The 23850-nt window shown below is 33.9% G+C and overlaps 1 protein-coding gene across 1 annotated transcript in view; it reads right to left on the bottom strand.

Moving 5' to 3' along the window:
- The window catches only part of LOC123015967 (solute carrier family 25 member 35-like), a 145966-nt gene that overhangs the window by 31754 nt on the left and 90362 nt on the right, over positions 1-23850 (bottom strand). The window lies entirely within an intron of this gene.

Raw genomic sequence — 23850 nt, 5'->3', positions numbered from 1 at the left:
TGCAGCGCTCCACCACAAATGGTTTATTATGCTACATTTCCAGTCCTGAATTATCTTATATTTATTTTCATAAACCTGTAATATTAATCATTTTTATATCACATTAAAAAATAGTTTAAACAAACCTTTAATTTTTTAGCCAAACTTTTTGCTAAATGCCAAACATCATATTCATGTGTTATGTCATTGTATTTTGTTCTCATCAATAACCCAATTCCACGATGACGGTCAGTTACAAACAATTTTATCATTAATCCGTCCTCTTTTAATTCTTTTTCTAAATCTCCATGAATAATTTTCTTTTGAACAAGTACAAAGTGACCAATTTTTTTACTATCCTTATCCATTACAGTGTAACATAAATATTTTGCACTATGTCCTGGTGAATCGTACTGACCATCTCCGCATAACTTTAGATTATAATTTTGATTTGCAGTCAAAGATTTAATATAGTCGTCTCTTTGTAAATTCCATGTATCATGAATTACAGGAGCAATTTCTTGGTTCAGAATTTTATAATAGGTAGTGTGAGACATGAATTTTAAATTTAAACATTTAGAGAAGTTTTCCATTGCAGTATAGCTTAAACCTAAAAATAATTTTTAGATATTAATTTTTTTTAATTATATTTTACATTAGGTATATTATACCTTTATAAGAAACACCTACCTGATAGCACAATAGAAGCTACCAATTTTATGTTACCCAAAGGCTGTCTATTAAAATGTGGTTGAGATGTCCAAGATAATTTATGTCTTTGTTTGCACAATCGAGCTTCCACATGTACTCTGTTCAATTCGCTCAATTTTAGATCCACACTGTTGACAATAATGAAATAATTTTAAGAGCTCTTCTAAATAAACTAAACAAATTTCGAAATTTGTATTAGATTCTTCCCCAGAAAGTCTTTCTGACATTTCAAATTCGCTATCACTGTCCGAATATTCTATATTTTCTTCAAAATCCTCTTGTATATTTGTAAAACAAGGTTGGAATTCGGAATCATTAATTTCATCAATCGAATCGGTTACATTATCGGTCATATCAATTTCTAATATTTCATTAATTAGAACACTTTTTAAAATTTCATTTCCAATTTCGCACTGGATTCCCACATCCGTGCGACTATAATATTCTTGAAACTCATTTTCATCTATTCCGCTAGTAGATGGTTCAGTATTTTTTTCCATGATATTTTGAATTTGCTTCTTTTGCAAATGTTTTGATTCTCTAACTTTTAACTTTTTTTTTCTGTTGAATCTTTTAATAATAATGTAGGCACAGCTGTTTTTTTTAAATCGGCTCGATTCGGATTTAGAAATCGTTTCTTTAATAACGACGTTTCTTCGAAGTCCTCTCGTCTAAAATGAACAGAACACACCACAGAAGTTTTGCTAGGTTGAAAATTTTTTCTGTTAATTTTAATCAGCCATGCTTTATGTCTTTTCGGTGACTTGTCCCGACGTGGAAATAAATGGAAAGACACATTAGATTCCTGTTTTTCACTTCTGTTTTTACAGCCAAATACACAGCATTGGGTCATTATTCCAAACTACCGACACACTAAGACTTCACTTCTTCAATAACGAAGTAAATCATTGTTTCCCTCCAAATCATTCGTCTATTATCGAAAAAAGTCAACGTATTGCAATCGCGATCGCATAGTAAACGGTGAACTGTTGCATGGAGTTGGGCTGGAGTGACGTCACAGCAGTTTCATAAAATATTTATTTTTAAAGCTTCCAGCCTAAATTTTTCGAATTTAATTTCACAAATGTTTATGTTTTATTACATTACGTTTTATAGGATAAATAAAAAAAAATGCATTTTGAAAGTTGATCTTTCCTTTAAATAATTTTTAATGATTTTTAATTTAGAAAAGATCTTTTGCCAGACGAAACTGAAACTGGTAAGGAATGTAAAATTCTTAATGTAATTGCTGTATTAGGAAAAGTAGAAATTAAATTATTTTCAAAAAAATATTGAAAAATTTTTTGAGGGTCTTGCATGGTTTGTTCGTTGAAATGTATTTTTAAAGCTTTAAAAGTCTGAAATTTTTTAATAATTCTTCTTCCGAAGAATTAAATATATTGTCAATAAATCCAAATGTATCATTAAATGTACTTAGTTTTTCAAACCTATTATTTAAAGAAGACAAAACTTGATTCAAAATCCTGTACAAAAGTTGGTTTTGAAATTATTTTTTGCATCTAGCACAACTTCGTCTTGATGTTCGTAATCAAAGAGTTTTGGCTTGCCTTTTGGGCGTACAGTTTGCATCATCGGAAAATTTGGTTCTACATTAAGTTCGTCAGCAATTTTGTTTGCTTTAGTCATTACATTTTCAAAGCTTTCATCTAAACGTATAATTAAAATAGGTTTTTTTTTTTTTAATGATGCCAAGATATTTGTTTAATTGTAATAGTTCCACAAAAAACAATAATTTAAAAGCACCTTTTCGACCACCATTAAGCACAAATCCACTAAGTAATAAAGCAAAGTAATGAAAGGAAATAGGAAAGTGGATGCGATCTTAGTATGTGTATTTTTTTAACCCAAAAATTCTAGGAAACTATATAAAATTTGTTTTATTCAGAAGTCCAGATTCAGTGAACTTGGCGACGCAATACCTTTATTAGAGTTCGAATATTGTAAGATGCACACCTTGAGTCATTTAAATCCAACAAGCCGTTTGAATGGCTCACGGTATATCTTACAGTGTTCGAACTCTAATCTCTATAACAGGAAACGGTCACATGACTAGTTTTTTCACATAACGTTTTGTTTTTTTTTTTTGTTTGGTTGTAGTTTTTTTGTGTTCACTGCGAAATTCAAAATGTCTTTTTTTATTAAATTATGTTACCGTTTTGACGCCCCCTTAACTCTGGCGCCCGCGTGCGTCGCACGCCTTGCACCCCCGCTTGTGGCGGCCCTGGCGATTGCCGATTTAGTTGCCGTGTCGAAAACAAACAAATAAGAAGTGTGGCTTGTTTTGGCTTTGGCTTGAGTTTGGCTTGAAGGGAAACAAATGTTTAGCAGCAAGGAACTCCTCCCTAAAAATGCAGCGGACCGTCCTCGTCCAAAGTGTTTAAAGGGATGGCAGCACACTGCTGAAAAAAAAACACTGGAAGGGTTTTGTCTGATACGAGGAACTCTTCAGAGGCTTGGTTATAATTTTTTTCCAGCAAGAGGTTTTAATCATGATCCTCTGGAGAATTTCTTTGGTCAGGTGAGACAATATCCCACCTGTAAAGCATTTGTTCCTTATTACAAATCTTTATTAATTAGGAATTTCTCGACGTACCATTCTCGTGGCTCTAATTGTGAGGGAGATGATGACTTCTGCTGGCCACAATTAGAGATTTTCTTTCACCGACTGAGCCTTTAAGGTCATCCGAGGCACTGCAAGAACAGTGTCACAGGGATCAGTGGCACCCACCACCAGTTACAGATGATGAAACTGATGATTTAATTGAAAGTAAAGTATACGAAACAATTAAACGTCTGGTTACTTAGGTACAACTGAATTTATGATAGCGACATCAGTGTATCTACTCTTTATATACTATTTGAAAAATAAGGGTCGTGTGCATTTTGTTGATTCAAGTTTTACCACAAAATGAGTTTAATACAGATAAAACGCCCCATTATCAATTAATAAATAATATTTAATTTCAAAACATACCGCAAACTTATCAGAAAAATAGTTTACCTTAGAAATCGCATCATATTGTGGTTTTCTGTTTTCTGTCTTTTATCACATTTTTCGCAATAACTTCGGAGATCGCAGATATCCGCAGCTGATTTTAATAAATGTTATTTATGAATATCTAGACTACAAAACAACATCAAATATAAAACACCGGGAGACACCGGTAACTGTCAAACGTCTCGATGAAGTTTTTTTTCCTTACTTATTGTTCGATTTTTTTTTTTCATAGAAATAGAAACATAAAACTTACAACATTATAGTTGTTTTAGAGTCCTCATATAATGAGCTTTTTAGAAATGTATAATAATTTATATCTATTCTCACAAATTTTGACAAGAAATTAATTTTGAAGTATTGCAGCGAATAAACCTGACGCGGACATTCGTTAGAACCATAGACATTGTGGTATTAAAAAACATATTTTTACTGTAATTTATGTAAAATGACTATATTATAGTAAAGTTCAATTCATAAACTATTCAATAAACTTAAAAAAGTGCGCCAGTAACGACATTAGTGAAAACGATTTTTGATATGCTTTGTTCTACTATTTTCCATAGTGCGTCAGTCCAAGCCCGAGAAAAATTACGGCTCTTACTGACACCGCTCTCCTAAAAGACGTTAAAGGTGTACGCCAGTTCTTGGGCCTTGCCAGTTATTTTAGACGTTTTATTGCACGATTCTCAATGATTGCAGCACCAATATCAGCTTTGTTAAAGAAAAACAGTATTTTTGAGTGGTCTAAAGAGTGCGAAGATGCGAGACAAACGATTATAAAAAAAATTAACGGACGAGCCCGCGTTGAAAATTTTTGACCCAAATGTAGAGTGTGAGTTACATACCGACACCAGCTCGATGGGTATAGGTGCTACTCTTCTACAAAAAGAAAGTAATGTGTCTAAGCCCGTCGCGTATTTCAGTCGTCGAACAACACATTGTGAGTCAAAATACCATTCGTACGACTTAGAAACGCTGGCAATTGTGGAAGTTGTGGAACATTTTCGCGTGTATTTGTATGGAATGCATTTTACAGTGAACACTGACTGCAATTCGGTTCGTGCCACAACAGTAAAGAAGGATCTGCATCCTCGTGTTGCGCGCTGGTGGATTAAACTTCAAGACTATGACTTTTCTATTGAGTATCGTCCAGGCTCAAAAATGTCTCATGTAGATTACCTCAGCCGTAATCCAGTTAAAGTGATGTGTGTTGAGTGTGAGCAAGCAAACTTTACCGTCGAAGATAACTGCTTTGACAACACTGCGCGACTTCCAAGAGAATGACGTGTTCTGCAATGCTGTAGTTGAGAAGCCGGTTTCTGCACGTTTACTCGTCATGCGTTTGTACCACAATGATTCATCTCACATAGGATGGGAAAAAGCCGTGGCTAAAATGCGCGAAGATTTGTATTGGCCAAAAATGGGGCAGAGTTTAAAAAAATACATCAAAAATTGTCGTGCAAATCACATACGGGATCTCGTTCTGGATTTTGGCAAGCTGGATACAAACCAAATGATATTTTAGATACTTGGCATATAGACCATGCTGGTCCTCTGGAAAAATCGCAAAATTGTACTCAGATTTTGGTAATTATCGATGCTTTCTCAAAATTCTGTAAACTGAAGCCTATACCGAAGAAAACCGCTGAACATTCGATTCAAGCTCTCCATGAGATATTTCAAAATCTCGGAAAACCTCGTCGTATTATTGCAGACAGAGCCACAGGATTTTCTGCTATCATGTTTCGTAATTTCGTTCAGGAGCAAGAAATTGATCTACACCTGATTGCAACAGGAATGCCGCGTGGAAATGCACAAGTGGAACGTGTCATGCGTACCCTTTTTAATTTGCTTCGTGCCACACTCATAGCAAGTGATGAACACAAGTGGGCGTCACTTCTACCTCAGATTGAAGTTGATCTAAATTCAACAGTACATGCAACAACCGGGTATGCTCCGATAGTACTCCATACCGGTTTAAACCCTAGATTGTCAGCCACTGAAGAGTTCTTATCCGGCACAACCGGTACTGATCATTTTATTGATCCTGACGAAGCTGTGAAGCAAGCTCGTCTCCGTTTGATAAAGTTGCAGTTGAAGACAGTCAGTTGGCTGGTGGTGGCAAACTAAAGCCGAAATACAAAGGGCCATATACAGTTCGTACGTTACTTCCAAACGAGCGATATGTTTTGGCGTCTAAGGGCTCTCGAACGACAGTAGCGGCCCACGAACAACTACGACCTTGGCCTAACTAACACAATTCTACCTCAACAATGCAATTCAAGTTGTTTGTCACAACATGCGATGTAAGTACACTAGTTATTAGAAGGATGCGGCGATCCTTCATACCATGAGTAACAGCAGAAAATCAAGTGTAAACCATACAATAAATGATTCATTCAAAACATCAAATTTGACTACTTCTTTGTTGCTTTCCACACTGGAAACAAGGTAAAACGTACCATTCTTAAATTAACTTACAATACAATAATCTTTACGACCAACACAAATAGGAAATAACGAAACACACTAAGTTTCAAATCGAGTTCACAACCAAAAGTATAAAAGTACGTATGATGTCATCAGCATCTGCAAATACAAAATTCTTTTATGATCTTTTCTTAAAATAGATCTAACAGTGATAATAGTCTACTATGATTTATTTGTAGCAATCCCACATATAAAAAAAAGAAATATTTGTGGCGATCCCACAAATTAAGGAAACTCTTTTATTGTGACGACCCCACACCTGAGAAAAGTGGCGACCCCACTAGTAAAAAAAAATTATTCTTTGTGGCAACCCCACAAGTGAAAAAAAAATGATTCTTTGTGGCGACCCAACAAGTGAAAAAAATGATTCTTTGTGGCGACCCCACAAGTGAAGAAAATGATTCTTTGTGGCAACCCCACAAGTGAAGAAAATGATTCGTTGTGGTAATCCCACAAATAAAAAAACATGATTTATTTGTGGCGCTCCCACAAATCAAGAAAATGATTTTGTTGTGGCAATCCCACAAACAAAGAAAGAAATAATTGTTTTTGGCATTCCCATAAATCCAAATAATTATGTACTTGTGGCGATCACAGTCTTAAAATGTTTGGTAAAATTACAAAGGGAGTATTAAAGTCACGACCAGACAACCTCTGTTGTTTTGTTGTTGTTCACAGTTTTTCCAATCTGGTGCGAGGACGCCCCATAGCAGGAAGGCCGTGTTAGCATCCCATCATAAACACCCCTAAGTCTACTGTTACATCACTATCGTCTCATGGTCAGAACGAACCTGATGACTCAGGGGAACTTAGCGCGCATGGGTCCGATCGCTTGTATTGCATAACGTTGTTAAAAAATAAGTCAGTCAAGAATAAAGAGTTGGCCTATTTGCACTGATTAGTAAATTTGTTCTTTATTTTCTGAAAATTTCCCCAACATTTGTCATTTTTGATAACATATATATTTATTTATTTATTTTTTGTCAAGCCGAAGGATTTGGGGGAATGGGGGGGTATTCGTCTCTGTGTCTGTGTATGCCCCTCCCAGCACCAATAACCTTAGGCTTGACATTTTGAAAATTAAAAATATACAAAAAAGATGGAGGCTTCATGATGTCGATGTGTAGTCATCGCAGCGGGTGGGGGGCAGGCATCGTCTAGAAGGAAGAAAACAAGGAGGAGGTGGAGGAGAGACGTCTATGATGATGTTTCTGATTTTACGTCATCGGACCTTTAAGAAAAATAATAAATGTAAAGTATAAAGAAAATAAAAATAAAAAATTTACTTACTCTGAAAAAGATACTGATAATTTTTCTTTTTTTTCTTTGTTTTCATTAATAGCGTTGTCTTCTGTTGTCTTATTTAGATCCGGTATATTTGTCGCTTGCTCTTCTGATGAAATATTATTTTCCCTCTTAACGAGGAAATACTCTTTGTGTTTATGTATGTTATACTTTTGTTGCTAAAAAATTAAATAAATAATTTATAAAATTAAAAGTTTGCTTACCTGTAGCTGCTGCGCTAAATTTTTCTTTAAACGTAACTGATATTTCAAAGCTCGTTCTTGTGTTTTTGTTTGATGAAACGTAAGATCCTTCGATGTTAAACACATTTCTAGCGATTGGACTTTTAATTTACCATCAATAACAATAGGAAAATACGCGATTTTGCATACGTTGATATCAAACTTACTAATTATATTCAATGTATTTGTTAGAATGTCGTCCCAAAGTTTTTTCATAAAAAAAAGTTACTCGTGTCTTCTTTACGTGGAAGACCTTCTATATAAATATCAGTGTCTGTGTACATTGTTGTATACCCTTTTATAAAGACCGCGTATCCTCCACTTAAAAAAGCTTTTCGGTTTTGTGAATGAAATTTCAATAAAGTCTTCCATACTTTTTTAAGGATATTTTGTTCTTTTTCACTATGTATACTATTTAAAAAATCATTAAGTTCTAGTATATTTAAATGAATTTCAACGTTTGCTAATGACATTATTAATATAAATTTTAACTTTTAATTTTATGTGTTTACAACAACATAGTTGACTAGATACTACTCGAAAGACACATACATGAAAACGCTTTTATAACCCTACATAATCAACCTGAGATATATGTCAACCACCGTTTCCGTTTATTATCATCGCAAACATGTATAGCCTTGAACAAAATGAGTCATATTAACCACAATTTCTGTTAACCATAATTTCCGTTTATTATCATCGTAGACTAGAGATGGGCGAAGCGGCTCACTATGCTGATTCGGTTCAGCGGTTCACCAACACCAACGCGAACCGGATCAGTGAGCCGACTGGGCAAACCGAAATTCACTAAATTCTGTCTCATAGCTCACCTAAGGAACCCGTTTTAAAATAAAAAATTAATGCAGGTGGTGGACGATAATTCTTAGTAGAAATAACTCGTATAGACTAAATTCCTGGAAACATAATTTGATGAAGAAAAGAGGGGATAGTACTTGCACTATTTCCAGTTTATTTGATAGTTTTGTTCTTTAAGTATTATCTGTTATGATTTATTCCGTAAAAAAATCGTTATTTTAAAATTATTTATTTAATTATTTTAAATAATTTTAAACTTAAAAAAATTTAAAAAAACGCGAAGTATTTTCCAAGTAAGTTTGTAAGTAAATTAAGGATTTTATTGTAATTTATAATAATTTTTTTACCACAAAGATTGTCTCGCAAAAAAAGTGAAATATGGAACCATTTCACGGACGTGGAAGGGTCCACTTATTCAAATTTACTATCTTGGTTAGACAAATTCAACCGATAGTAAAGGTTCTCTTTGCCAGCTAAAAAAAGTTATATTTTACTAAAAAATTAATCACTTAACGAAGGTTGGACTTTACATTTCATAAATCAGTGTAAAATTATTTATCAAGTTGGTCGGTTGTACAGATTGACGTTACTTAATGAAAAGTTTAAGGAGAAGGTAAGTACAATAACGTTCTTGTAAAGTTTGCTTTAAAGTTAAAACTTTCAAAATCACTTTTTTCCATCAGATATATATTAAAAAACTGGTTTTTGTTGAAATTTGGATTCAAATAAATTCAAAAATAGTTTTTTTGTAGGTGGCCACAAACAGAACATAAATGTGGATTATTTTCTAGTTGTGGCCATCATGATGGCCACCTCTGGTACTACTAAAAACTAGTTGTGGCCATCATGGGTTGTTTTTATTTCGGACTAGAGTATGTATATTTTTAGGAAACATGAGCGAGAAAAAACTATTTTGCTATGAGGAAAAAAACATGAAAAGAGCCTTAGAAGCTGTGAGGGAAAGAAACATGGCCGTTGCTACAGCCGCTCGTCAATATGAAGTACCAAGAACTTCCCTCAGGAACAGATTATCTGGAAAAACCCCGGATGCTTGTCGTCAAGTAGGCCCAAGTTGTGTTTTGGGTATTGAAACAGAAAATAAATTAGTCAAGTGGATTCTCGAAATGGCTGAAAGAGGTTTTCCCATTGATAAGGACGGACTAATATATTCAGTGAAAAAAATTATTAACGATTGCAACATAGACGCAAAGTTTATAAAAAAACAAAACTCCTGGACGAAAATGGTTTGCTGCATTTTTGAAACGACATCCAGAAGTGCGACAGAAAAAAGCTGAATTCCTATCGAAAGCTAGAGCAGCTGTAACGGAAACTTCCATTAGATATTGGTTTGCTCAAACAAGACTTCTTTTGGGAAATGACATAGAAGTGCTAAATCATCCTGAAAGAATTTTTAATATGGACGAAACAGCAATCTTCCTCTCACCTAAAGGTTCCCTTATTCTTGGACCCAGAGGTAAAGGCGTTTTTGACGTTGGTTCATCAGAAAAAGATAACGTTACACGCTGATTACGGTGTCCGCTGAAGGAAAAATTATTTCCCCGTTGACACTTTTTAAGTTCCAAAGATTACCAAAATCGTATCCTAACTCGGCTCCTCCCGGTTGGGGGATAGGGATATCTGATACGGGGTGGATGCAAAGTAAACAGTTTTATGAATATTTTGCAAATATATTCATTAAATACTTAGATTTAAACAATATTCTGAGACCTGTTGTAGTATTTTTGGATGGCCATGCTTCCCATTTATCCTATAGTCTAAGCATACTTTGTCGAGAGAATGGGATAATTCTTATTTGTCTCCTACCTAACACTACTCACATGATGCAACCCTTGGATGTTGCGTTTTTTTATCCACTAAAACAAGCGTGGAAGAAGTTAACTCGCCAATGGCGTTTCGAACATGGAACATCAATTCAGAAAAAAGATGTACCTTCTGTTTTAAATATTATTATAAGCACAAAGAACTTTCAAAAAGGTGTGGTCTCGGGTTTTCGGACCTGTGTAATTTATCCGTTTGATGAAAATGCGCTTGATTACAGAAAGTGCATCAAAAAAGTTTTTGAAGAAAATGTATCATGTTTCGAACCAGAATTGACTATGAAGTCTGACCATGAAGTCCTTAAGCGCCTTGAAGAAAAAATCGAACCCTTTATTTTAGAAAGTTTTGAAAAAACTAACATAACGAAAAGTTTGTGGAATGGTCAGGAAAGATATCTGGAGCTTTTCAAACTATGGCAGTATTTTAAAAATGGAGATAGGGAGCTTGGTAGAGATATTGTTGTACCTGAATCAGAAATTAATACCGAAGATATGATACTATTTGATTTTCCCGAATTTGAAAATACAGAACGCACAATTTCACCACATATAAATATTTTACAAGACATCGTTCTTACTCCCGTGAAGTTGCCAACCGAATTTTGTAATGACCTTAATGAACCAATGTACGATTCCTCGGAGTGCGTGGAAAATAAAGATACTCTTGAAGAACGTGAACAGAAGTATGAAGAGGAAGTAAAAACCAATAAAAGCCAAGTGGAGGATGAAGAAGAAAAAAAACAAGTCCAATGTGAAGATTCTGAAAATGTAAGGTTTTTGAAAAAAAAGACGGTTAGTGAAGTTTTAAATGACGTTAATATCTGGTGTAGCGATAAAACAGAAGAAGAAAAGAAACAAAAATCCAGAGTTAGTTTACCATCAGTTATTACTTCTGATAAATGGTTGGAACTGATGGAGGCAAAAGAAAATGCCAAAAAAGTACCAAAACGAAAAAGGAAATTTAAAGAAGTGGATGAAAACAGTAAGAAACCTAGAAAAACCAACGAAACAAAACCAAAAACTGATAAACTCGTAACTAAGACTGATAAAAAAGACACTAAGACTGTTATACAAAAACAAGCAAATATCGATAGTGACCAAAAAAAAAGTAAAAATCGTTTAGTGTCTACTAGTGCTACTACACGGGCAATAAATACAGGGTCGGTCATATGTGATAATTAAATATAACAAAGAATTGTATCCGGCCAAAGTACTTAACATACAAAATGAGGAATATTACTGTTGTGCTATGACTAGAAGTGGCAGAGATAATTGGAAATGGCCAGAGAAAGATGATGTTCTTTGGTATCGAATTCATGATATAATCCTGATAATACAAGAGCCTCAAGTGATTAATATGCGAGGAGTGTATACAATACCAGAAATGAAAGAATTGAAAGAACAACTAAAGTTCATAGTTTAAATTTTGTTATAATGTTGTTAATTTAGTTTTTTATTAATAAAGTTCGTTGTTTTTCTTTGCTTTAATTTTATTTATTTGAATGGCCAGAACTAGTGCATTGTGTGACAACAACTGGTGCAAAAGTGGCCATAACTGGTGTTTTTCAAGAGTTTGAAAATGTTATGTATTTTTGCGAATCACATACAATTTATTACTACTATTTTGCTAAAATTGAATACTTAAAAATGTACAGTTTACCTTAGATGGTGTAACTTGAGTAGAATGTTTGTAGTTGAATAGATATTTATTATTGAAGAATCTAAATCACTAAAAGTGGCCACAACCGGTGCTTCTACCCTATTAAACGAAGTGCTGTTATTATAGAAAGTGACCAAACAAAAAATAAACAAAAAATTACAAAATATTAATGATACAGTTGATGTTGATAATGATAATAATGATTTTAATTATAGAATTAATAATGCTAGAAAAATAGAATTTCAGGATTTATTTGATTGTTTATTTAATAATACTATACAATATGTTAATTTTAATAGTATAAGATCAATTAATCATGAATTATTTTCTGTAAACATTAATAAACTAGGATTAAATGCATTAGATAATAAGAGATATATTTTAGAAGATAAAATTAGTACTCACGCTTGGGGTCATTATTCAATTCCTCAAGAAACTCATAAAAAATAAATAATACCCAATATGTACTTACCTTATACACATTCTTCTTATCAATGTAACCTATTTTATTTAATAAATATATTATATACCTATTTACCATTTATAATTGTTTTAATTACCTAAAACACAATTAAAAAATATCCTAATCCGGATTTGAACTTATGCGTTATTTCTGGTATTAACAATATTACATTATAAAATCTAATTCTATGAATTAACCTAAAAAGTTTTGTATTCAGAGTTAATAACCCAAAAAACATATATTCACAATTGCATACCCCACAACCCATAATAGGTGTATTCAAAGTTGCATAATTCAAAATTGCAAACCTCAACAGACAACATTCAAAATTGCACACAAACGCCATCTTAAATTTTATGACGTTATACACAGACAACCGGGGCGCCATTTTTAATTTTTTTTATTTATTTATTTATTTTTTCATTTTCATTTTGTGACGTTACACCCACAGCTGACGTCAGCATTTTTCTATGATGTCAAATTGACTGACGTCATCACTAACGCCATCTTGAATTTTGTGACGTCATTTTTTTTTTTAATTTTATAACGTCATCATCGCCATCTTGGATTCTCTGACGGTGTGGGTGACGTCATTTGAGGCGCCATCTTGGATTTGTGACGTCACCGCCATATATATTCTACTCATTGGCCTTGAAAATAATTTGAGATATATTCTTGAGCTTGAAAGCAGTAACAAATATATGCAACTATTTGAGGGTAAAATTTTAAGTTTATCTTTGAATATTGATGGGTTTCCTTTATGCAAAAGCTCAACGAGTCAATGTTGGCCCATATTAATGTCTATAGATACCACTGTGTCAGCTATTAACAAACCTTTCATTGTTGGGATATACTATGGTTTCCACAAACCTGAAACCTGTTTTAATCAGAAGCAAAAAACTGATTCCTAAGATATCAATAGTTATCTGTGACGCTCCAGCGAAATCTGGTTATAGTGGTTGTACAAAATGTATTCAAGAAGGGGAATTTATAAAGGAAAGAATGATTTTTCCAGAAATGAATTCTACACTACGTACGGATAACAGTTTTCGGGAAAAGTTTGATGTAAACTATCACAAACCTAATTGTGAAACTCCATTAGGACAATTAAGCTTAGGACTTGTATCACAAGTTCCTTTGGACTATATGCATCTGATTTGTTTAGGTGTTGTGAAACGCATGTTATGCTTTTGGATTAAAGGGCGAAAAGATATTCGAATGACGGAAGATGGTCTTGCAGATGCATCAAACGAGTTATTGAAAATTAGACCTCATATACCTAAGGAGTTTTCACGACTTCCGAGAAATTTAACTGAAGTGGATAGATTTAAAGCAACAGAATTCTGACAACTCTTGCTATACACGGGCCCCATAATATTAAAAGGTCGAATTAGAAAAGAAAATTATATACATTTTTTATCTCTTCATTGTGCAGTAAGGATTCTTTGCTCTGTTGAACTATGCTCAAAATACAGGGTGTCAATTTTAAAACTTGCAATCGCCAATATCTGTTAAGAGCTAGTTGATTGTTAAGCAGTAGTAGTACCGTAGTAGTGGTACTCTAGTAGTTAGTACCGTAGTAGTGGTACTGTAGTAGTTAGTACCGTAGTAGTGGTACTGCAGTAGTAGAGCGCTCAAGTTTAGTGGGTCTTGTGAACCAAAAGTAGACCGATCTGGTGCACAACTTAGTATGTTGTGGGACATAGCTGGTCTAGTGAACCACTAGTAGTCTAGTAGTAGTAGATTCTCGGTCTAGCGAACCGAGTGCAGAAAGGAGTCTAGTGAACTCTCAGTCCAGTGTACTGAATACTATAGTTAAGCATTACAGGTCCAGTGTACCAATCCACAGGTCTAGTGAACCAAACCACAGGTCTAGTGCACCTATAAACAGGTCTCGTGTACCAGTACACCGGTCTAGTGCACCAATACATCGGTCTAGTGTACCACCGAAAACAGTCGCGAGGACGCTCCTCGTCAGGACGGCCGAGTGTTAGAGTAAATTTTGAAATTCCCGCCGTTGGTGGATTTGCGGCCCGATCGAAGGAGCGGGGGCAGTTCGGATTAGGAACTGATCGAGTGATCCAGAATTATTAGCAAGTTGCTACATTTTTGTTAAGATTGGAAATAAACTGTTTATTTGAATTTTGGTTTCATTAAATTTCGGTCTGCTAACACTACCTATATGTCTGTAGAAACTAGCAACTCGCGTTACTAGGTTTTGCACATTTTTATATTTCAATTTTTATGCATGAAAAAACCAGCAACTCAAGTTGCTAGGCTATGCACACCTTTAATAGTTCAATTTTTATGCATGTAAACCTTGTAAGTAGAGTTACTTATTCTTGTTGACAAATAATATTTTATTCATACGTTTGGTATAACCTTGTAACTTAAGTTACTAGTTTATAACATATGATCATGCCATTATTCGCAAGAGTGTTTATGTTTCATTCAAAACCTAGTAACTGTGTTTTCAGGTGACCACAGTAAAATTGCATACAGGGTGAATTTAAAGTATGGAACCAAGCGGTTTTATTTTTAATCATTTGCCTCCAGAAAATAATAATTAATATAAATTAGAGTAATATAAAAAATGTGATCGTATTTTCAGAACGAAATTTTGTTTTGTTTTTTAGTTATGCGATTTTTTTTGTGAAAATTGCAATTTATGTGAAAAAAATTTTTTGAATAAATTAAATATAAAGTAGATAGTTGTAATCCTTAGAGTATAGCTTTTATGAGAAAAATGATTTTATAGTGGGTTGCCATTTAAAAAAATTAATTTTTTTGTAGAACTCAAAAACAAAAGGAAATTTCGAAAAATTTTATTCTCGTTAAAACACACATTTTTATTGTACTTTATCACTCATCAATTGGTTTAAAAAAAAATTGTTTAAGCAAAAAACGTTTGGTTCCATACTTTTTATTCATTTGGTATATTTAATGTATTTTATTAAATTGAGTGCTTAAAATTAAGTGTATAACCAACAAAGTAGTTTTACAACAAAAAGGCTAGAGAGTTTTCTAAAATATAATTTCCTGTCAAATTGCATTAAAGTTAGTTACTAGGTTTTGCCGTATCACGACAGAAATGCTGTGACAATTAAAGAAAATACCTATTTTACGGCTTTCGATTTGGCAAATGGATATTATCAAATTCCAATAGCAGAAGATTCCGTTGAAAAGACTGCTTCTATGACACCAGATGGTCATTATGAGTTTCGTCGTATGCCATTTACACTCACTAATGCACCCGCGGTTTTTCAACGAATGATTGTCAAAATTTTTGGAATATTACATAACAAAATAGCATTTTCTTACATAGGTGATATTATTACACCATTTAAGACAATAGAAAAGGGTTTGACACGTTTACGGGCGGCACTTGAAACCTTTCGTCAACATAATTTGACCTTACAGTTGTCACAATGTCAATTTTTCCGCATAAAAATTAATTACTTGGTACGTGAATTAAGTGCCGATGGAGTTAGACCTGGAGATAAAAAGGTCGAAGCCGTACTCAAAATGGTACCACCCAAAAATGTTCGAAAAGTTCGTCAGTTTCTATGACTACGAAATTACTCTATTATTGTGGAGTCATTAACCTGTTTAAAGAAAGAAGGCCGAGCAACAACAAGCCTTTGACGCTGTAAAGAACACGTTAACGAGACGACCAGTTTTGACCTCTTTTGATCCCTCATTGTACATTGAACTTCATACAGATGTAAGCGCCTTGAAGATAGCTGCGATTTTACTACAAAAACATGGAGATCAACAAAAAGTGGTAGCATACTTCAGTAAACAAACTATGATTGATCAAAGGCAGTATCATTCGTAGTTATGATGGACTTGTTATCTAGTTATTATGGACTTGTTTAGGTTGTAGCTTGATATGACAACGATACGGACAGGTTGTAGTCTCTTATGACCCCGACGTATTCAGGTTGTAGCCTGATATGCTAACCGGTTGTAGTCGGCTAACGTTCCGGACAGGTTTTAGCTTGTCCCGGAAAAGTTTTTCTTTTAGCCATATGTTGGGTACTGCCCACGGGTACTGCAACCACGATTTGTGTCATGTAATGATTGACTTGAATTAAATAAAAGTAAAGCGATGCAAATCTGGTAAGTCTTTTCATTTTGTCGTAGATCCATTTTGAAGCAGCCTTAGGACAGTCCGCACGACAGGATAGCCGTATGTAATGGTCCGCTTACACACTTCAAGACTATGGAAGTTTCATGCCCTTAATCAAAAACGAGAACGCCCGAAGTATTGAGAAGTACCCGAAGTACTAGGAAGCCCGCTCTCGGGAATAGAGTCGAATATTCATTTGACGAGTTTAAAGGTTCAAAAAGTTTTGTTTAAAATACTATTTTTATTTTTAAGAAATTTCTTAACACAACATTGTTTTTTAACATCACAAATGGGATTGAACTGAATATGTCCCCAACCGTGATTAAATTTCAAAAGAGAGAGTGACACTGTTAAAAAGTTAAAAGTGGTAATTGGTGTCATGCCAAAAACTAAGCAGAGAAGACAACGTTCTCCGAGTCGGAAGTCGGAAGAACGGCGACGCTATTTCGGCTCGGAGCTGTAAGCGAGGGCAAACTTCGGCATGAGGGAGCGAAACCTGGAGACTCTAAAAGTCGTCGTCGTCGGCGTAGTGAGAGCCGGAAGGTCCGACGTAGCAAAACCATAAGTAAAGAACTTTTCGGCTGAGACAATCCCGAAGGAGCGATGTGTCCGATTTGAGTGATGCACTCCTAAGAGGTATGGGACTGTTGGTCCAAGGGGTAAGAGGGAACAACCAACTGGTAAGTGTCACGTCAATTACTTATAATATCATCGGTGAATTCAATCCACTGAATCAAAACGTCCGAGAGTGGTTAAAATCGGTAGACGAGTACGCCTAGATATACATATAGGTGGGATGAAAAGATCACGGTCTATTTAGCCCTAAGTATGATCTTCAAGGAAACCGGCGGAAACGATATTGGAACAAAACTTTATACCGAAGCGGAACTTACATAAAGCGTTAAAGGAAATGATGGCTTGTGTTCCAAAAATAAATCAGGTTCTTTATGAGAAAGCGTTCAAAAAATAAGCGCTTATCAATAAATTAGAGCTCGATATTAGTGATACCGATTAAGTCAATTTAATAATAAACGACATCAAAGATAAACGAATAAGATTCACAGCAGAAACGGCTAATATAATAATTAAAAGCATTAGATGAACAAAATGCTACAAGTACCCCAGGAACGAGTCACGTAAAATCAATATAACAATCGACATCTAAATCACTTGATCGGGGCGTTACTTCAGCGGGTGGCGTCCTGGCAAGCCGTCATGCAACAAATCAGGGGTTAAATGTGTTCATTGTCAACAAGAAGGGCAAATCAAGCGTCGTTGCCCAAAAATAAATTCCCGAAAGGCTTGACTAAGTACATGTCAATCTCCTGGACCACAACACAAACAACCACAAAATTTTTCAAATTCATTCTTTTAAATCAGAGTATAAAAGGTTTCATAGATTTTGGAAGTGAATGCTCCCTCATAACACATCAACTTATAAATAGACACTCCCTAACTGTAAAACCACTGGAACAAATTGTTGTTTTAAAAACTTTATGTGGTCGGAGCATGAAACCCCAAAAATGCGTAGACGTAGCAGTGCAAATTAAAAACAAATTTAAAAAAAACATACACCTTTTAGCACTATTTTTTACGCCCGTTCAGAAAACTAGGTGCATTGGTGAAGACATTACACTAAATAAAATATTGTCTCCTATAATTGCAAATTTAAAAAAATTAGAAACTGAGGGTATTTTAGTAGATGGCGTTTCTGAACCAATTTTTGGCACCATTTCATCTCTTTCTCATGATAATTTAGCTGCAAATTCTTTGCATGGAATGGTTGAATCCTTTCAGGCTAATTATTTTTGTCTGATTTGTGTGAAAATGAGATGCAGAATATGTTTTCAGCAAAAGATTGTACTTTAAGAACAAGTGAATTGTATGAACAACACAGCGGCTTAGCGGAAAGAAGCAATAATCACCATTTTGGCATTAAATTTAGAAGCATCTTAAATGATCTTAATTTTTTTTAACTTTGTGATACATCTTCTGTGGATATCATGCACGACATTTTGGAAGGGACTGTTCAGTACGAATTAAAACTTTTTTTCTAGAAATTATAAATGCGAAATTATTAACACTTGCCCAAATAAATGAAAGGATACATTTATATGATTTTAGTACAACAAATAGCTCCAATAGACCTAACCCAGTTGTTCTGGACAAAAATAATATCAAACAAAAAGCAGTCCAAGCATGGTGTCTGATTAGATATTTACCTTTAATAATTGATGATGTCACAACCGAAGTAGACGCAAAATTTCAAGTAATACTATTATTGTTAAAAATTATGTATAGCCTTTGCACCTAGAATTTGTATTGAAATAGTAACAGAACTTCAAACATTAATTGAAAATCATCATCAACTTTTCAAATTGATATTTGATAGTCCTATTATTCCCAAACAATATATTATGCTTCATTACCCAACAGCAATTAAAACAATGGGTCCATTGCTAAACTTCTGGTGCATGCGTTATTAATCTAAACATGCAATGTTAAAATATTTTGCGTCAAAATTTAGAAATTATAAAAATTTAACAAAAACTCTTGACTTTGTTGTCAACAAAATTGAAAATGAGTCAACCGTATAAATGGTTCAAACATGGATATCTTTACAAAAAAATATGTTCATATGTGTAGGAAAAGATTATTACCTAAACTCTAAGCTTCCAGAGTTTGATGAAATAATTGATATATGTTCGATAAATAGTGATACCTCGAAAAAGCAGATGTTTTTTGTAACGAAAAAATGGAAAACTGAATCTTTTGTCGAAAGACTAAATTCTTATAAGTTAAGAGATACAGATATCAGTCCAACTTTTGACATTATAGTATTTAGTTTTCTTTTAGACAGTATGTTATTGAAATGCGTTAAGAAATTTTAAACGGTGATAGAACTCATCAAAACAAATTACTTTTCTATTTACCATTTTTTTGACACAATTTAGTCACGTCCTTCACCTGCATGCGGCCGTGTTTACAATTTATTGTAATGTGAATTTCCCGTAATTATCGTCAAAAATTATGCAGTACACTAATCTACTGATCTACGGGAAAGCTTTATCGAATGTTGGTGCAGCCAGGCGTTTGTACAGGGAGAGATTTCGCGGTCGCCAAGTTCCCTGTGAACGTACCTTTGTGAATGCTGTCCGGCTTTGTTAAGGAATTATGGTATTTTTAGTCCTGTCAACCGAAATCAAGGCCGTTCAAGATTTCGGCATGTCTTGGACTTGGAGCCTGAAATTCTGCAAGCTGTTGAGGAAGAACCGAATGTTAGTTGCCGACGACTTGCATTACGAATGGGTGTTTCCAGTTTTACAATTTGGAGAACGCTGCACGAACAAGGATAACATCCTTATCATCTTCAACGTGTCCAACACTTAAAACCAGAAGATCCACCACGTCGAATTGCATTTTGTCGATGGCTTCTTCAAAAAATCGACAAAGAACCCAATTTTTTAACCATCCTCATAACCACAGATGAAGCAGGATTTACTCGAGATGGAGTTTTCAATTCCCATAATACCCACATCTGGTTAGAAGAAAATCCACACCAAATCCGAGAACGTAGTTTCCAACAAAGATTTTCGATTAACTTGTGGGCAAGTATCATTGGAAATCGTTTGATCGGGCTACATGTCTTACCTCCACATTTAAATGGTGAAGGATATTGAATTTTTTTTACAAAATGAGCTGAGTGACCTTTTGGATGACACGCTGTTGCAAGATCGAAGGGATATGTGGTACTTACATGACGGAGCGCCTGCTCATAGTGCACGAGGTGTTAAAAATTGGTTGGACGCTAATTTAGAAAATCGGTGGATAGGTCGTAATGGACCAGTTTTATAGCCAGCTCGTTCACCGGACTTAAATCTTTGTGACTTGTTGGTGAGAACTGAAGCTTCTATGGCTCGAAGGGCAGAAGCATACATCGATAAAGGAGGGCGTCACTTCGAACGTTTAATTTTGAAAGTTAGTGTCCTCGATCAAGTGTAGTGCGTAACTTGAATGTCACTCTCACTTACTACGAATAAAGAATTGGTTTTTGCTTGACTATTTAAGTTTTTATCTTCTTTCGCTTTTAATGAACGCAGGGAGACATTGGCGGGTACTAGAATTTACGATCAAACTAATTAAAATTTTGTCTGGGTTTAGAAAGATTTTTCGAAAAAATGGTAAAAAGTAATTTGTTTGGATGAGTTCTATCACCGTTTAAATTGTCTTAACTCATTTCAATAACATTATGTATAAGGAACCATTAAATATATCATTTTCTTTTCGTGAATGGTTTCTCGCTCCGAAATACAAATTTATTTTTTAGAGTATGTAAATTCGTTTAATGTATTTCTATCTTACTTTTATGTTATCGGTAATAATAATAAACAATTTACTTAAAAACTGAATACAGTTCTCTGGTTTGCTGTGGTTTACGTCAGTTTATAAATCAAACCATGCTTGAAGACATTTGTTTGTTTGTAATGGAAGAGGTCGGGATAAAAATATAAAAATTTAGATGCACAATACCAAGTAGTTGTCTAATGCTTCTTTATCACCTTGTATCCCTATAAATCGTACTTTATAGTAAAACAAAAAATTATTTTGTATGAAACCCTTGTATTATCTCACTTTAACTATTGTTCAGAAATATTTTCACCTTTTTCAGATGTACAAGTTAAATACAAGATACAAAAATTCGTGTATTATATACATACAGGGTGATTCACGAGGAATAATGAGCCTGACCAAATTTTTGATGCAACCAACATTACAGTTGTCGCAAAATAACTTGCGAAGAGTAATGGTGGTTGAGTCGAGAATTTGGTATTCGTAAATATGAACGAGTCATAAACTGGTGGAAATTAGTTGGTTTTGCGTGAAAGATAGATTTAAACTTTTGGCTTCAGTATTCTATTATAAAATAATACTGAACAAACAACCAAATTATTTATTTAAAAAATATATATATATATCCACCACATAGGTTAGTTCTTTATGAGAAATGGTTCACTTATAACTTGGCAAAGATATATAATTCTATTCCACCCTATTGCAAAGTGCAAAATTCAGATAGAATTCTGACAAAAAATGACGTTATGGTTGACTGCAAAGTAAAGAGTAAGATGTATTCTTTTTCTTCTTCTGTTTATATACTATATATATTGTTATATTTTTTTCACTTACTTGTAATTATAATAAAGTTTATTTCTGACTGGCTCACTATTAGTATTAGTTTTAGTTTAATTTTTTTTGTGTAGAATATTGTGTTATGTTGGGGTTAGGTGGTAGAGCAGAGGATCCACCTGAACCTCGCCTTACTTGTAGACAATTTGTAGATAATAAAAGACAATTATTATTATATATATATATGTCCAAGAGGACATGATTTCAGAATCTGTGGAAAGGGCAATTAGAGCTAACAATGTCGTAATGTATAATATCGTTGAATCTCCTGACAATTCGGAAGTCGACATAGTAAATGATGCACTTGCCGTTATTGACCCCAGCCTCGTTGTAACACCTGAAAATGTTTTTCGTCTCGGCAAATATGATAACAATAAATGTCGCCSATTGAAAGTGCGCTTYAAATATCCGGAGCAGGCGCGATTGTGTCTACGAAAAAAATCTTTSCTTTTAACTTCTCAACAATTCTCTCGTATAATAATTCAGGACGACAAAACTCCTTCTCAATCAAACTTTTTAAARGAATTACGTAAAGAKTTAAAAAATCGACAAGATTCCGGCGAATTAAATCTCACCATTAAATACATAAATCGTGTACCCCAAATCATAAGCACTCAAAAAAACCAATATCCGRCAAACCATTAAGCTTGTCTATATTATACACTAACATTGCATCAATCACGGCTAAATTTAACGATTTTTTACTTGAAATTAGTACTTCGAATCCTGACATAGTTGCCTTAACAGAAACGTGGCTAAGTTCAAACATACCTGACTCTGTTATTTTCATAGAGAACTATTTGTTGTTTCGTCATGATCGTATCAACGGTCGGGGAGGTGGAATTTGTATTTACATAAAAAAATCACTTAATCATCTTTTTACTATTGAAAAATTAGATACTTATTCCTTATTTTATGACTCTATATTCATTAAATTTTTAAATAAATCATTTACTTTTACTATCTGTTGCGTATATAGACCTCCAACTAATTCAAAATTTAATTCGCCTCTTTTTGATAGTAACTTAATACAATCACTTGAAACCTGTTTTACAGAGCTACCCARTTTAGTTGTTTTAGGCGACTTTAACTTTCCCTCTATTAACTGGGATTTAAATTCATACTCAGGAACGACTAATATCGAGAATGAGTTCATTGCAATGCTCAATAACAATAATATTTCCCAGTTGGTCAAGGAACCTACTAGATATCGTTTGACCCAATCACCCTCTCTTCTCGATTTGGTTCTTGTAAACGATAAAAACTTAATATCCCAAATTAAAGTTGTTAACCCTGTTGGTTTGTCTGATCACTGCTTGATTAATGTCTCAGTTCAGGTKTTACTATATGCTACTCCCAAAATAGTAAATAAATCATTTGCTTCAGTTTCATATGAATCGTTAAACGATGAGTTGGCTAAACATGATTGGTCGTACTATTACTATCTGGATTCGGTTGAACTGCAATGGGGTTATTTCACAAAAATTATTAATCATTACTTAAATAAGCACACTACATTTTATACCTCTAAAGTATTTTCTCGTAAACCATGGATAAAAGCAGAATAATAAATAAAGTAAAATTTAAAAAACATCTTTGGAAAAAATATAAAACTACAAAGATTGCACCAACTTTTTGTAATTTTATCTATTCTACAATAGTGGGAAAACCCCAATAAAAAACGCATCTCTTTTAGGGGGTGTAGCGCGCTTACATAACATTTTTTTATACATGTTCATAGGAAACTTTTGTCTTAAAATTGAATGTTCTATCACCTGTTTAAATTTGTAACAATAAAAACGGAACACTCTGTATAATTAAAAACATCGCTAAATATACAGGGCAATTCAGATAAGATAATGAACTTGACGACCTGGCGACACAACCCAAAAAACAAATTTCATTTACGTCTTGATCTAATTTTAATTAAGATTTGCATTTGCAATCCAAGTTATCTTATGTTGCTCTGACAGTGCTTTGACAAGCAATTTATGATTTATAAAAAAAAACTGTTTGCCTACCTTTA

This window comes from Tribolium madens, unplaced genomic scaffold, assembly GCF_015345945.1.
Source record: "Tribolium madens isolate multiple individuals breed KSU strain unplaced genomic scaffold, Tmad_KSU_1.1 Scaffold_19;HRSCAF=116;Tcas5.2_LG9, whole genome shotgun sequence".
NCBI lineage: Eukaryota > Metazoa > Arthropoda > Insecta > Coleoptera > Tenebrionidae > Tribolium > Tribolium madens.
The sequence above is the reverse complement of the archived record's forward strand: the minus strand, read 5'-3'. Positions and strand labels throughout refer to the sequence as shown.